The 17,084-nt window shown below is 41.2% G+C and overlaps 1 protein-coding gene across 1 annotated transcript in view; it reads right to left on the bottom strand.

The window, feature by feature from the left end:
• Gpr39 (G protein-coupled receptor 39) overlaps window positions 1-17,084 on the bottom strand; it is a 199,409-nt gene that overhangs the window by 136,880 nt on the left and 45,445 nt on the right. The window lies entirely within an intron of this gene.

The following is a 17,084-nucleotide window of genomic DNA, read 5'->3' as shown; positions in this document are numbered from 1 at the left end:
CTTATGGGAAATGGGTATTACTCCCCTGGAATATACAGGAACATGTATTTTGTACTCACTTTATGTATACATATTACTCATTTTGTTTGTGACCTGTGAGGATATACTTGGCTTGTGGACCTATGACCTGTGATGACTAGCCTGAGGCCAGCGTATCATACTCCCCTTGGTTGGTGTGTATAAGTCAAAACTTAAAAGTTATGTTTTATTCTTAGGGTTTTAACCTGGTCATCTCATGCCAGATAGAAGCTCTGATTGGCAGCTTTAGGTTTCTTGATTAAAAACCTAAATAAATCCCCAGTGTGATGGCACATACCTGTAATCCCAGTGGCTCAGGAGGCTGAGGCAGGAGGATTGCAAGTTCAAAGCCAGCCTCAACAAAAGCCAGGTGCTAAGCAATTCAGTGAGGTCCTGTCTCTAAACAAAATACAAAAATAGGGCTGGGGATGTGGGTTGAATGCCCCTGAGTTCAATCCTTGGTATCCCCCCCCCACATCCCCCACAAAATAAACTAAGTTTGAGGCAGTCTTTCAATGATAAAAGTGTTTTTGGTGAAAAGATCAGAAACTATTCTACTTGGTGCTTAATGAAAATGTTTTGAATGAATGTAAATACAAGTTACTGTCATTTCTTTATATTAATTCAGAAGTTATCCGTCAAATAAATAATGATTTTCCAATTAAAAAAAAGAGGAATAACAACAGATCATGGTTGTTTTAAGGCCCTAATTTTTAGAGTAGTCTGATACCCAGAAAAAAGGTAATTAAAATATGCAGAAAGCCATCTATGAGATACATGAAGACCTTCTCTCAGCATGGTAGCCAGGGAGCCAGAGGCCTGGCATCAGGAACTTTCTGTGGCTCTCCCAGGGATTGCACAATGCATGTGACCTTTCCCTCCACTCTGCTAGGAAGTTTCCTCATAGTAGTTCTGGAGATGGGCATAGTCCATTAGGACAGCCCACCTTTAACTTTTTTGGAGAAAAACATTCTATAGAATCTCTTTGATGTTTCTTGATATAAATAAAGCAGGCACGGGCTCCATTTTGTCTAGAAGCTCGATCTGTCTGATCACTTTGCTCGTCCTGCCCCAGCTTTTGAAACTACTTTCTGTGTTCTGTGGTTTCTCACCATCTTACTTCCCTTAGCTTTTATTTCTCAGCCAGCTGATTCCACCAAGGGGAATCCCATTCCCACTGCCCGCACAAGGCGTGGGCAGGAGAAATACATTGTTCAATGGGGTAATCTCTAGCTCAGCTTGTCAAATCTGTTATAAGATTGTTGGACATAAAGAAAGTTGATAGCTCAAATAAAGGAAGGAGAGTTAAAAATCAAGATGTTGTTCTTTGTTTAGATCCCACATAGATCACTTAATAAAATTATAGTTAAATAAAAAGTATAGAAATAATGCCATGCAAAAAAGAGCCCACCCACTTCAGAACTAAGTCCTGTAGCCTCTAAAGCTACCTGCCTGCCCCCAACAACCACCATGCAGCACTGTGCAAGCCCAGGATGGAGCCCCAGGACTTTGGCTATCTTTCACTGGGGGCGGGGGGCGGGGGCGGTCTTACTGAATGACTGGCATTCTCCTTCCCTGTGATCTGTCAGTCACGGGAAGGAGAATACCAGTCATTCAGCGAGACCCCCCCAACATTTCACCCCCAAAATCCTGGTGACTTTTATAAGAAAAGGTTCTGTAATCTAGGGAAAGGTAGGTCAGGGGACTCTTGTTAAAGGAGGAGTGCAGATACCACAACCAGAGACATGTCAAGTATAAAACCCTAGAGACACCGAGATGAGAAGAGGGAAATAAAAATCCTTGAATCCTTCAGGCGGAGAAAGGGGAAATCTCATAAAAAGAGGAAGTGAACCAATATGCAGAGAAAGGGAAATAAGTCAAATACCAAGATCTAATCGGGTAACTGCTTGGCCACAAAGACAGGCAAATGGGCAAGCAAAGGAGCTGAGCACTGAGCCCCACCTGGGAGGCTGACCCACTGTTTAGCAGACATCAACAACATTGAGAGCAGGGTCTGCATGTCATGGTTCGCTCCAGAGGGACATTCAGCTGTGCCCTTGCTGCTCTGTGTGTCCACACTGTGGGTTTCAATCAGGCAATCTCTCTTGGACTAGCAGTTTTAATTACAGCTTTAATCTGAAATTTAGTGCTTGCTGACAAGGTCAGGAGGAAGCCTAGGAGGGGGATCAGGAGCTGAGGCAGGATCTCTGCTGTGAGTGTTGTGTTCTTATCCAAGGTTAAGGAAATGGGGTTGGAACTGCCTCCAAAGAGAACCTGGTTTGCATTTGACTACTTTCCTTAAACTTTGCTCCATTTCAGAGTCCTATTTCAACCATTTTGTGCACATCATAATTCAGTGGTTCATTTTTTTAAGAGAGAGAAAGAGAAAGAAAGAGAATTTTAATATTTATTATTTAGTTTTCGGCAGACACAACATCTCTGTTTGTATGTGGTGCTGAGGATCGAACCCGGGCCGCACGCGTGCCAGGCGAGCACGCTACCGCTTGAGCCACATCCCCAGCCCTCAGTGGTGCATTTTTAACAAAATATTTGATTTGATAATGACTGTCAGTAAGGGAAAATTTTCTATGAGAGATATTCCATTAAGATTCAGTAAGACAGACAAAGTTATATTACTCCTCACACAGATCTATTTCTACTACCACCAAATATTTTAATTGATGCTCTGCTTCAACATCTTCAACCTGTTGCTAAGTGTGTGTCTAAAAAATGCTGACTTGTGATTGTCAAGGGCATGTCTAGATGATTTTCATTTTGTTGACATCTGTTCTGTCTGCTCACCATTATTTTCTAATATTCTGATCTCAAAGGAGCAGGGAATTTCAATTTGTCCTTTAACAGGTGAAAAACTCAACTCTTCAGGGAAGGGAGCCAAACCATGAGCCCAGCACTTTCTTTTCCAACTGTCTTTGCCTCTTTGTTAGACGACTAAAGAATCCACAAGAAAGTTGTTGTATGCTAAGCAAACTGTAAGGAAATTCAGGTGGACTCTAAATTTGCATGAGCTTCCCAAGATTATGAAGAAAGAACTATGGTCAACAATTCTCCAGCATACAGAGGTCAGGACCATGGGCTCCCTTGTGTCAATCTCTCTTCTTCTTCATCTTCAATGATTGCATAAAATGAAGGAATCCAGAACACAGAGGTGATTACAGAAAAAGATAGGAAATATCTTACAGATAGGAAATTGGAAGTTGAAGATGCACTCCCCTGGGTGTGAATCCAGTTCAGCTCCTTACTGGCTGTATGTACTTACTCAACATCCCTGAACCTCCATTCTGTCATCAGTTAAATAATTTTCATTTGTAGAGTTGGTTTAAGAAGTAAATACTTTGTTGAAAATGTTCAGCACTCAGTAGATGGAACTATCACTATTGTGATATTAATGACTAACATCAAGGTCATGATGGTTTACAATCAAATATCTGTAAGATTATAACCTCTTTATTCTCAGATGCCACCAATGTTCTCTACAATTTCTTCCTTCTTTCTTCCCTCCCTCCACTCCTGAATACTCATATCCTACAATATATAGGTGTATTTTTCTACTTGGTAAAGATCACAATGACTTTGAACAAAGTCAACAGGAAGCACATATTTAGAAACATACAATTATATTTAGTGGACTGATTAGCATTGACTAAAGTTAAAGTCTCCTTATTACATTTCTGAAGGGCAATTTAGTGATGTGCATCAAAAGTCTTTAAACACATACAGTAGTCCCTCTCCCTATCTACAATTTGACTTTCCACAATTTCAGATATTCATGGTCAAACAGTCTAAAACAATTAAATGGAAAGTTACAAAAATAAATAATCTATAAGTTTAAAATTACACAGCACTCTGAGTAACATGATAAAATCTTGCACCACTCCACTCTGTCCAACCTGAATCGTCCAGGGTATCCATGCTATACGTACTACTTGCCCATTAGCACTTAGTAGCCATCTTGGTTATTAGATCAATCATCACATATCACAGTGCTTATATTCAAGCAACCCTTCTTTTACTTTATAATGGCCCCAAGGCACAAGAGTAATGATGTTAGTAATTTGGATATGCCAAAGGAAGCAATCTATTAAGCACTGTATATGTTTAGGGTTCAGATATCCACAGGCTATCTTGGAACATATCCCCTGTGAATAAGGGGGACAGATGTATGCCATTTAAAATGAATATTCTATTTTTAAGGGTTTTGTGTTAAGGAAATAATAGTAGATATGCCCAAAAATTAAGTTATAAGATTGTTTTCACAGTTTTTCCTAATGACTATGATAACCATATTCTTTATTGTTCAAACTGGGATACCTTTAAGATTAAAAGCAATGCTATTGTTAATCATTAAACAAGGGTAAAACAAGTATAAAACCAAGAGTACAAAATAGAAACAATTTAGTCATAGTGCCATGTACACCTGATAATTGAAAAAAAAATTCAGATTGCAAACTAATATACATAGTACAAGCCTTTAAACAAACACACACACATACACACACACACCCACACACACACACACACACACACACACTCACCTGCATAGACAAGCCTCCACCCCCACAATATTGAAGGACAGATGACAATGTTAATAGTGGTGTATTCCTGTGTGGTAAGAATATGGGCCATTTTTATTCATCTGTATTTTATAAAATTTCTATAATGAATATGTATTGCATTTACAATTTCAAAAACTATTATTTACAATTTTTTACAGAGTCAAGCATTATTTTAGGAAACTCGTCTCAGAATGTAATCTGTTCTCCAAAGCCTAAGGTGAATTTCCTAAGTACTTGAGCCTTTCAGGGCTGAAATATTTATGCAATGTGTTAAACAAAGCTCAACCTCACTTTCGCAACCGTATGCCTACAAATATCAGTGATACAAATTCTTTCTGACATAGGTGACACAATAAAGACCATAAAATGGCATCCTATTACAGTCCCAAATGCTGGCCTTTGAAAATGTCCCCAAGTGTTTCTTTCACCTCCTGGTACTGCAAATATTAAAAAGACACTTTGCAATACTCAAGTGGGTGATTATTTGGTAGACCAATCCATGCCCAGCGAAAACAAGGCTACTTCATTGCTCTTCTTCCCCATCCTTGACAGAATTCTCTTGACTGTGTGAAAGCACAGATTTGAAATTACACAGCTACTACTGCCAGCACTCTGGGAATCTTGAGGTGGTGACCTTATAAAGCACGGACATGAATACATTTGTAAATCTCTGGTCCCTGCGAAATGTCTAAATAAAGAAATAAGCTCATACCTCTGAAGCTGCTCCAGCTTAAATGAATAAGTGCCATGTTCAAAAGAGCATGGTGTCCATTTGACCTTCTTGGAAATTAAGTTTCTAATGAAAAAGGATGGGAAATCTGTGTTTAAGGAGTAAGAAAGAGCATTTTTCAGTCAAGGAAGCTTCACAACGCCCTGAGTTTCACAGCTACTCCTGAAGAACATTTAACCCCAAATGGAAAGATGATGTGGAAGAATTCACATGAGATCTGTGTTCCCAAACGGACAGCCCACCTTCAATTTGAAAAGATAGGAGTGAACCATTGAGGGAGGCCAAAGAAGTAACTGAAGGTCATGGGAGCATGTGAGAAAATGTGAAGCCAACAAAGAAGAACTTCTGGAAGACCTTAGCACACAGCACACCTTGACCAACTCCAGCACAACTAGCCACAGCTGCAGTCAGAAATAACCCCAAATTCAATTCCTTATCTCTTCGCATAAGTCACTCACCCTGAGAGAGGCTCCATCATTTTTTCATTAGCACACACATTAGAGACTTCCGAACTGTCTTTGACTCCTACTCTCCCTATCCAGTGTCCCGCGGAGGTCAAATCTTGCTAATTTTGCCTTGATAACTCTTATTTCTATTTTTTGTCCCTATCCTCGTTACCTCTCACCAGGCCTAAGCCAACAACCTCCAAACTGATTTCCCACTTCCTCTCTCTTCAACACAACTCACACCACACTGCAGCCTCTGTATTTATTGGATTATTATAGTTATAGTAAAAAAATAAATAAAATTTATTCAGCCATTTTTTAAGTGTACGATTCAATAGTGTTAAGTATACCCACATCGTTATGAAATAGCTCTCTTGGAATTTTTCCATGTTGCAAATTCGAAAACTTCTATCCATTAAATAACAATTCCCTTCCTCTCTTCCCCACCCAGTACCTGGAAAGTACCTTTCTATTTTCTGTTTCTATGAATTTGAATACTTTAGATACCTTATATACGTGGAATCACTCAGTTTTTATCTTTTTTTAGTATTTACTTTTTAGTTTTAGGTGGACACAATATCTTTATTTATTTATTTTTTTTTTATGTGGTGCTGAGGATAGAACCCTGTGCCTCATGCATGCTAGGCGAGCGCTCTACCACTGAGATGCATCCCGAGCCCTTCAGTTTTTACCTTTTTTGCAAATAGATTATTTTACTTAGCAGAATATCTTCAAGGTTCATTCATGTTGTAGCATATGATGGGATTTCCTTTTAGAGGGGCTGGTACTCAATAATATTCCATTGTTTGCATGCATGTGTGTGTGTGTGTGTGTGTGTGTGTGTGTACACACACTATATTTTGTTTATCCATCCATCTCTTGGCTCCTGACATAACACTGCTATGAATATGGGTATACAAATATCTCTTTGAGTGCTTGCTTTCAATTCTTTTGTAACTACATCCCCTAAAGTAAGATTGCTAGATCCTATGGTAATTTTAAGCTTTTGAAGAGCCTCCTATCTATTTTCCATAGTGTTTTTTTTTTTTTTTTGAAACCTCCTATTTTCCATAGTGGCTAGACCATTTCATATGCCCACAACCAACAGTGTGCCAGGATTACAATTGCTCCATGTCTTTGCTAATACTTGCTATTTTTCAGGTTTTTTGTTTGTTGTTATAGTAGCCACCTGAATGGGTATGAGGTGGTGTATCATTGTGGTTTTGATTGGAGTTTTTCTGATGATTAGTAATGTCAAGCATTATATCTAGAGTCTTGTTCCCGCTGTCTAGTCAAGCCCCTTCCCCTGCTTAGGAGCTCACCTAAGAAATAAAGTCTAAACCCATTCACAACCTTCAGACCACATAACATCCATTTGTTTCGTACTATCTCTTTCCACAAATCTTCCACACCAGTCCAATTAAGTGCTTCATCTTCCTTCAAACAAATCTGAAGCTTTCTTTTCCTCTTGCAAATATTTACAGTTCAAATCCATCTCCCTTAAGTGGAGTGCTTTGTTTTCACAGTCAGAAGTCTATATTCTTTCAACACTCACTGCTTGCTTTTATGGTATGTATCACATTTACCTTTTCTATACCAATTTATTCTCAGATCTCATCTCACTATTGAACAAGAAGTTCCTTCAGGCCATAGAATCAGCTCTGTTCAATCATTTATCTCCCACAGTGCCTGGAACACTGTAAGCCTTTAATACATAGTTATTGAATAAAGGACTCAAAAAATTTAATGTGTAATCTGTTGGCTGAGACCATCAAAATGTCTACAATTTCAAATCAACAATACTATTCTCTGTTTTATGTATTGGGGAAGAGGGTAGAGTGGGGAAAGAAGTTTTTTGGTTTTGTCTGATTTTTAGGCATCCAGACTCCTCTTAATTCCCTTGAACACGTTATTTAACTTCTAACTTAAAAAATAAATTGAATGCCAAGTAGAGCCCACATCTAGTAATTGAATAGCCGGCTATTGTATTTACCCTCCTAGTGGCTACAAGCTGACATTTAAATACTCCTCTTCCCTTTCCAAATATTAACCACGTGCGGCTGGTCGCTTGGGTTCTGAAACAACATTTGATGAAGCACATTTCAAATACAATTCTGGAAAAATATTCAATTACTTCATTTTCATTTTACTCACTAAATGGTAGCTTCCCTCCCAAGTTCAATTAAACTCTCTTGAAATTAGAATTCACAAGAACGCATTTCATTTAGATTTACTGGAAGATGTCAGACACCAGTTAATTGGCCTTGAAGCTGCACAGCCATGAGGTCCCTCCTGACTGAGCTGTCCATCTTTGACATGTAGCTGTTCTTGTTAGATAGCATTGATTGGGCAGCTCATCCAGTATTTGGGGCCAACCAATAGCTATACAACACTCTGACAAATAAATCCGATGTAGATTTTAAATTACTTGTGGGCGCCCTTCAGAGAGCTTCAGCTTGGGTCTAGGATGGTCTGTGTTCTATGTTCTGAAACTTATAATTCACTTGAATAATTGTATATTTTTTGCCAGATAATTCAACAAACATTTATCAAGAACCTACCCTGTGCCAGGCGCTATGTCAGACACTTCATTTATTCAGCAAGTTATTAATTCCTTCTGTGTGCCAGGAATTTGGCCAGGGATTGGGAGATATAACTCCTCCCCTCAAGGAATCCAGCAAATGTTTTAGGCTTGTGCCTGGCTGTCTGTGAAAACACAACATTCAGTGCTTTGTGGTTTTTTTAAGAGTCACTGTAATGCTGAGTTCCAATTAATTCCGATTTTTTTCCAGAACAGTCAAATTTCAAATAGTTGATCGTACAGCCAATTAGGTGTGAGACTGTCTCAATTATTCATATGGTAAGCGTAAAGGGGATAGAATAAACTGCCTCAAATTCTTGGAAAGTTATGGTCTTCATTTCAAGTTTGTAGATTGCTGGGGTTAACTCTGCTTGCGAAATCATGATATCAAATGTCTTTCCAAAGAGTGAGACCACTGGTATTTACCAAGTAGCCATTATGTGATCAATTCTTTGTGAGACAAGAAGGAACATGAAAGCAGAAAGGTAATTCATACTCATTAATGACCCGCACTGCATTATACATGGTATTTTCTTTTAAATCAGGGATGTGCAAAGGCTAGATATTTTAGCTTTTACAGATCTTTGTATATTGTCAGTTATGTAGTCTCTGTAGATGCTAAAGAAAAATAGCCAATTTTCAGTGAATGTCTATGACTATGCTCCAAAAACCTTTATTACATAAAGGGGTGGAAGGCTGGATCTGGCCCTGTGACCACACTTGGCCACATCATCTCTCCTCTGCTCCTCTAAATCCTCCACATAAAAAGCCCTTCCCTCTGCCTGTCCTTCAAAGTCCTGATCACGTACCTTCTCTTCCTCTTTTGATTCAAATTTGGGAAGTCTCTGAATAAATGACAACTAGCTTTTCTACAGCAATTTGAAACTTTTCAAAACCTTTTCTCTCTGACAGCAATCTTCTAAAACAAGTAATGCAGGAATTATTATTGCTCCTGGGTTCATGAGAAACTGATGGGATAACATCTTGAGAACTGGGGATGGTTAGTGTCAGAGGCAGAGGATCAGCAGGAACCCCAGAGGCTGCATTTCTTCCCACCCTGGCTGGAGGTAGATGCTGTGGAGTCTTGAATCTCACTTTCCTAGAGGTGCCTGGTGAGGTTGGCAGCAATGCCTGGGGAGAGATGGACAGTGAATGCCTGTATGGAAAGGATTTAGCAATTCACCCACTCTCTTCTTTCCCACAAGTGACTATTCAAAGGCATAACAGCCTGTCCTCTATGGCTGAGAGACAGGCTACTTTATATTTGTGTATGGTCACTTTATATTGTGACCATCTTGACCAAGCATCATCTGCTTTCCCTCCATCACTATCTCACTTCTTCCTCCCTGCCCGGCCCCATTCTTGGTGCCTGGGATTATAGCTCTCAATAAACATTAAGACATACACTTTGCCTTAGTCTTTGTTTTCTAAGGAGTTTGAAGTAGAAGGCTTGGGACCAGGAGACCCTCAGCATAAGATTTTGGAGCTTTGGAAACGCTCAGTATAAAACTGTGGAAAAGGCCAGAAAGCAGTCCTTGATATCCAGGGGCAAGTTGGACATAATTACCGTAATGTGCAGTGAGGCTGGAGTAGCATTTGGAACCCCTTAACCAACAGAAATCTATGGTGAAGGGTAATGAATCATGGTGTAAGATAGATCCACAGCTGACTAAAGTGTTGCTTGACTTGTATAATCAAAAATAAATACACACACACACACACACACACACACACACACACATCATGGTAAGCAGAAGATTGACATCAGTTACCATAAAGGGAAGTCATAATCCCCTCATCCAGTTTCCAGATTGTCAGTTCACAGACTCAAAGCTCCATACTCAAAGTATGGATTAGCAAAGCCCTACAATTCTCTTGATGTATAGACCATTACTTCCTATAATAGGATCTGTATATCCCTGTTCAAATGGTGGTAAATTCTGGCACTGGTTATTGGTCTGGAGACCATAAGAGGTAGTGGAAGAAAGATTGGGGTGATGTCTAGGTCTCTTTGAGCAAGAATTCTACACCACCAATACTAGAAAACATACTTCTGATTCTTGCCCCAAAGAGACTAGAAAACATTTTCCATGGTAACTTAGCTTTTGAGAAAGGAGAAAACCTAGACATTTTAAGAACTGTTGAGTAAATGGCCTGAGCTAACACTAACACCAAAAGCCCTGAAAATGTAACCATGCTTTTCCAGTTAGAGTGAAAACATGCTGAAGCACAGCTGTAGCCCAAGTCACAGGTGCCTACTGAGTCCACTGGGCCACACCATGGTTAGTTCCTCAGTGACTTGATGGGTAATTGGAATAGTTACACTTAGCAATGAGCAGAACCCTCATTTGTTCCCTGACTGTAGAATAGGAATCATTATGGTAATAAGAGCCAGATAAAATTGCCTCCTTTTCTGCAAAAATGATAAATTATATGCAATACTGCATTGCCGAAGGAACTAAAAAGATTAGTGTCACAACCAGAAACCTGAAAGAGGCAGGGATAGTAGTCCACATCCCATTTCTTAATTCACTTGAGTGTCCTTTGCAGAAACCAGATGGATCCTAGGCTGCTGTGAATAGTCAAGTGGTAGTCGCAATGTCAACTGATAAATTAGACATAACAATATCTTTCCTGAAGCAGATCAACATGGACTCTGGCATTTAGCTACTAAGGTGAAAAATATGCTTTTTAAAAAATACCTATTATAGCAATGGGATAAAAATCAATTTTCCTTTCCATGGCAAAGACTACAATATACTCTCACTGCAATGTATCTGTGGCTACATTCACTCTCCTGTCATAATGTAGCCCTCAGGGAACTTGATTTTTTAACATTTTACAGAACATCATACTGTTCCATTACCTTGATGATATCGTACTAATTGCACTGGGGAGTAGGAAGTAATTTAGATTCTTTATTTTAAAAAAGGAGACAAAATCCTTAAATACTTAGAACCTGACAAGTCTTTTACATTTTAGAGGTTCCAATGACTTGTGGAATGGTGGACACCCCTCTAAAGTAAAGACATTTTTGCATCTTGAACATTAACTACTACAAAGAAGATAGTACTTGTTGGAGTTCTTTGAATTTTAAAGCAATAATTAGCACACTATGAGAAACTCTCACAAATATATTTCACTGGTGGCTCAGGAGGCAGCCAGAGAAAGAGAGGAACCTACAGAAGGTTCAGATGGTGGTGAAATTGCCCTGCCATTTGATCTGTACATTACAGCAAATCCAAGGAGAAGGATGCCAGGCAAGCTACATAGGAGATTTGCAGTGCAGACCTAAAGAATTCTCTGCAGTAAAGAATGATTCTGTTTGAAAAATAGCTTCTTATGTGTTATTATGTTCTAGCTGAATGTAACATCGGACATTGAAACCCCTAATGACCATGTGACCTGAGCTGTCCATCATGAGCTAAGCTTTACAAAATCCATACAGTTATAAGGCCAAATTGGTCTAGTAGCAATTCACTGCATGATTAAAGTACTACATCTGTACTAGACTCCAGCAGATGATCAAGAGCAAGTTTTTTAAAAAAAATCTACAGTTAAGTCATGTATTTCTGTGATACCAAACCATTTTTTTCCCCCACAAACCTTATGCATGACCTCCCATTTCCTAAAATCACCTGATGGGGGAAGAATGGACTTAGGCCTAGTTCACAGGTGAGTCATAAGAAATGTGGGCACTGGAGATAGACTGCTGCTATATTACAGCCTCACTCAAGAATGCCCTCACAGGAAGCAAATGTGCAAGCAAACAGTCATACCTGTGGTACAGAGAGGAACATGGAGTGATAAATGGATTGGCCGAGGTCCTGAGCTGGGAGGGACAAAACTGAAGGTCAGTCACCAGGAACCTTGATAAACATATAATAGTGACCACAAAGCTGGAAAACTTTGCACCGCACATTAGTACCCACAAGAGAGAATCTGCTACAAATAAAGTCCTCAACAACCAAGTTAGACAAGATGATGGCTATTAGCAGGTTTCTCTCCTCAACCCTCGGGACTTGCCCAGGGAATGGAAGCTATACACAGACCCCAAATTATGGGCCCCTTTTTGCTAAGGCTTGTCAATCTATTTTCATTGTTAGATGGTCAATATTTCAGCCACACACACTGATTTCTTAGTCCTCTGTTTGGCACTCTTCCTTATGAAGACCCACCTGATGGCCGGTTGATTTCGCTGTGCCCCTTTCTCATTGAAAGAAACATCAGTTCATCCTCACTGACAGAAACATACTAGACTATGAGCTTGTCTGCCCTGCTTCTAATGCTTCTGTCAGAAATTTAGAGCAAAGTCTTATAAAATGCCTCCTCTATTGAGAGTCATCCAGATAACATTGTCTCCCATCAAGGGATTCATTTTATTGCAAAGGAAGTACAGCAATGACCTGGGGCTAACTACTCTTTGCCATCGTCAGAGCCAGTCTGCCTGAAAGAATGGTACAGCAGCCTGCTGAAAGTTCAGTTTAGGGCTCAACTCGTGGCTGGGGGGGGGGGGGGCGGGAGATGGGGGGAGGGGAACAACATTGACTGGGAGCTAATTTCAAGATGTGCTGCAGAGATTGAACTGATGGCTAATAGGTGACACCATGCTCCCAACCGCCAGAGTAAACTGACCCAGGAACCAAGTGGAGGAGGAAGGAGAGGCCCCACTCCCATGATCCACTTGTAGAATTTGTGCTTTCTCTTCCCACAATGCTTGGGCTTGACCATGTTCCAAGGGTGGGGGGGGGGGAGTCACAATCACCAGTGGATACAGTAAAGCTTCTACAGAGCTTGAATCTACAACTACCACCTGATCATTTTAGGCCCTCGTGTTACTAGGTCAGTTAGCAAAGAAAGGACTTTGTGTGGGTCAGCTTTTCCTATGAATGCTAGGAGATGGGAAGTTGCCAACAAAGAAATGTTCTCCCTTTCCTCTTCTATACTGATGAACTATGGCAATTTCAAAGTGATTCACTATGTTTTATCCAGAGACCCTTCATATCAACAGAAAACTGGGTCTATTTTTCTTGTGATGCTGTGGCAAACTTGAAACAGATGCCTTTGTTTCTACTTGACCTCCTTCTCAGCCTCACTTCTTTCCCCCACCCAGTACTCTGCTTTGGGAATACAATGCTCAATAAAGCATCAGCATGTAAGGAAACCCAACTAGGTGAGACATCTACACGGTACTTTCTTGCCGAGAGGCAGTGGAAAGGAGCTGCATTTCAAGTCAAGCTGAATGCCCAAAGGATAAGCCGTGGATTGATTGAGCTTTATACAAAGAGCTTATACAGAGACCTCAGACAAATTAAAGCCCAGCGGGCCCACACTAACAGCTCAGAAATCCAGAGGGGAGAAACTGGTCCCCTGTTACCTTGGTGACAGGTGCACTGAGTGTCAGGTGAGAGTTAGGAGGTCATGAGCTGGCTTATCATTTAAGATCCTGGCCAAATGCAGTTGGCAGCTCTTCTCAGAAGGTTTGCTTTGCCTTATCTGTCTGCCCTTCCTGAGTTGGGAGTGATATCCCTTCTCTTGGCTCTCACATATGCTTCCTTTATTCCTGGTTCATTCATTTGCTTCATAATTCTAGGTTTGTCTATTTGCACGGCTGTCTCATATCACTTCATTGCTTAGCCACTGCCATGTCTCCCATTTGACTTAAAATAGAAGCCGGTGTCCTAGCAATGGCCAATAGGGCATTTATCACCCATCTCCAACCCCATCTCTCTGACCTCTCCTCCTTGCCTACTCTGTCCCTATCCTCTCATGCTTTTTGGTTCCCTAACATCCAGGCCTCCCAGCTACTTTAGGAAGTGCCAGCCCCCAATGTGGTCCATCTGCCTCGAACGACCTTCCATTGAATGTCTTCATTGCTAACTCTCTCACCTCCTCAAGACTTTGTTTTGATGTCACCTCACTGAGAACCCAGCTTAACAAACTTCCCTCTTTAACCCATACACCTGTCTACCTTTGTCCCCACCCCCCACAGCACTCCCAGACTCACATGGATGACATCGTTCACCTCTGCTCTGCAGAAATGCTGGTGCCACCACTAACTAGGAAAATATTGTGTCACTTATTAGCCATCAGTTCAATCTCTGCAGTACATCTTGAAATTAGCTTCCAGTCAATGTTATTCCTCAATGTTATTCCTCAAACTCTGGAACAAATACAGACTGGAGGAGGCCATATCCACTCATTATTACAGCCCACACCATAGGAAGGTCAGTCTGCTGACTGTGCTAAGAAGCTACACCCTCTCAGGTAGCCACTGCTTGCCTTCACCCATCTTCCAGCATAGGTACCCATACCCCTGTCCTATCTCATCACTTTCCAATATTTACGTGCACTCTGTCTGTGGCCAGCTTTGCCTCAGTAGTTCCCACCTGTTGATATTTTCTTATGCTCAGAACTTTGGGAGCCATAGCTACCGGTAGAGAGAGATTAAAGAGGGACAGTTGAATCTGGCTGCCTCTCCTCCCATCCACATGTAAGCAGGGCTTTTCTCTAGTAGGAGTCAGAGAAGTTTCCATTAACAGTGACAGGCCCTGCAGATGTTTCAACAGCAGAACCAGCTACTGGATTCAGACTGTCCCAGTGAGAGCAAAGTCTGCTGAAGTCGCTTTCTGGATGGTGAAACCACTCCCATTAGTTAATTGTCTCTGCCTCCTTCTCCTTGCCTGCATAACCAGAGGGTCATTTACCTGCACACACTCCCTGTCTCATTAAAGCCAAAGGAAGCATAGGCCTCAACCTCTTCGCCTGTTTCTAAAACGTGTTATTTGTGATTCAATTCCACATGGCCTGCAGAGGCAATAAAGGGCAAAGGGAATTACCCTATAATGTATTCCAAAAGTGCTCCCTGCACACCCTCACTCCCGAGGATAACAATTTGCCAATATAACCTTTAATTAAATGAACAGAAATCATGCAGACCCCATGGTGTAGGAAGTCACTAAATAGAAGAAAATTATGTATGAGTTGCCCCCAGCTGCTCATTTCAGCTTGAATAGGTTCTGTCTGTAGGAATTTAAAGTGCTCTAAGCTAAAAATGAGAGGCAGTTCTTCCCTCTATCAGCCCTGCGGATGGAGGGGTCTGTCCACACCCACTGGCATGAGACGAGACGCCACCTAGAGTCCATGCACAGGGAACAAAAAGAGCAGCTAGCAGAGAGCTGAGCCACTGCCAGACCCAGGGGTAGGCTCCAAGGCCTTTGCATCACCTGAACAACTTCCCAGCGAGGCAGACTCTTGTCCTCAATTCAGAATCGCTGCCTAGGCAGCAAAGGTCACTGTCAAATCTCAAGGGCAGCATTCCCTGGTTGGAAGCCAGCAACATTGTGGGCAAAAGTTAACCGTCTCCTGCAATCCTGAAATGACCACCTGTGTGACAGCATATCTCACCTCAGGTGGAGGAAAGCCAAGGACAGTCCTTTCTCTCACCCATCTCCTCCTTTCTATTGACACTGCCCTACTCTCTGCCTTCATTAAGACCCGAATGACTACTGCCAGACAGAGCCCCAACCTGTCCCACCCTCAACTTACAACCTTCCCCCTACTGCTTCACATACATGCTATGGCCACAACACCAGTCTCAATTCTGAGTTCTTTTTTCTGCTCAAAATCTACTTGGATCCACCCAAAGGATAGGACCCAACCTCTGTGCTTCATGTTCCAGACGTCACTATCATGACACTCACTCACACACCTGGCCTCAACCACGACGGAACTGTTCCTGAACCTGTCACCTCTGTGTCTTTGTTCACAAAGTGCCCCCTGAATACAGTGTCCCCACCCGCACCATTTTCGTATTTGTAAATTTCAGATGCAGCTTGCGGACCAGGCCTAGTTCCATCCCTGCCGGGAAGTCTTCCCTCGCTGGGTTACTCAGATCTTTCCTTCTCACAGCTTCTCTCACGTTGTACAGGCACTTTTCCTCCTGGTCTAGAAGGCAAAAGGTTTGAGGATAGGAACCTATTCACTGTTGCATTTGGGTCTTATTTATATACTTCCAGCACAGGTACTTGATAAATACTGATTAATTTTTGGAGATGGTTTATTTTTGTGGGACTTGCCAAGGGATCAGCTTTATATAGCAGAGAAAGAATCTCCAATCCTGCCACCCATCAGAAAATGGTAGGGGACAGGGCTTTTAAGGAGACTTTCCCAATAGCTCAGGCTTCAAGAAATTAGAGTTAAACCACAAAGCTCTAGAGGGAGGGTGAGAAAGGAGTGGAATTTAACAGTTGAATTTTATTAACTCAGGGCTACTGGATACATAATCTAATTTCTCCTGGGAAATTCTCTGAGGCTTAAGAGAAAAATGGAAGCAGATTCACTCTAAAAGTGTATGAAGAGTTAATCAATGTAGATACAGCCTGACCCTTGGGTCCTAGTTTCATTCCAGTTTCCTCCAAGAAAACTTCCTAACTGTTCTGGGCCACTGTATTCCCTGCTTTTGGCTGACTTTACTATCATACAGCTCAATGCTACATTATACATCACCTTTATTATCCATTAGAGTTTCATGGGCAGTAACTGTAGCTGACCAACTTGACTATGGAGAGATTACATCTGGAGCTTCTGCATGTCCCACAGGGGCCCGTGTCCTGCTAAGTATATGGCTGTGCTCAATATCTACCTGTAGAATGATGGACTCCTTTTAAGCTTCTCATAAAGACTGAGACACTGTAATGACTCCACTTGGCTCCAAAAGGGGTTGGAGAAAATTT

This window comes from Callospermophilus lateralis, chromosome 9 (assembly GCF_048772815.1).
Source record: "Callospermophilus lateralis isolate mCalLat2 chromosome 9, mCalLat2.hap1, whole genome shotgun sequence".
Classification (NCBI taxonomy): domain Eukaryota; kingdom Metazoa; phylum Chordata; class Mammalia; order Rodentia; family Sciuridae; genus Callospermophilus; species Callospermophilus lateralis.
The sequence above is the reverse complement of the archived record's forward strand: the minus strand, read 5'-3'. Positions and strand labels throughout refer to the sequence as shown.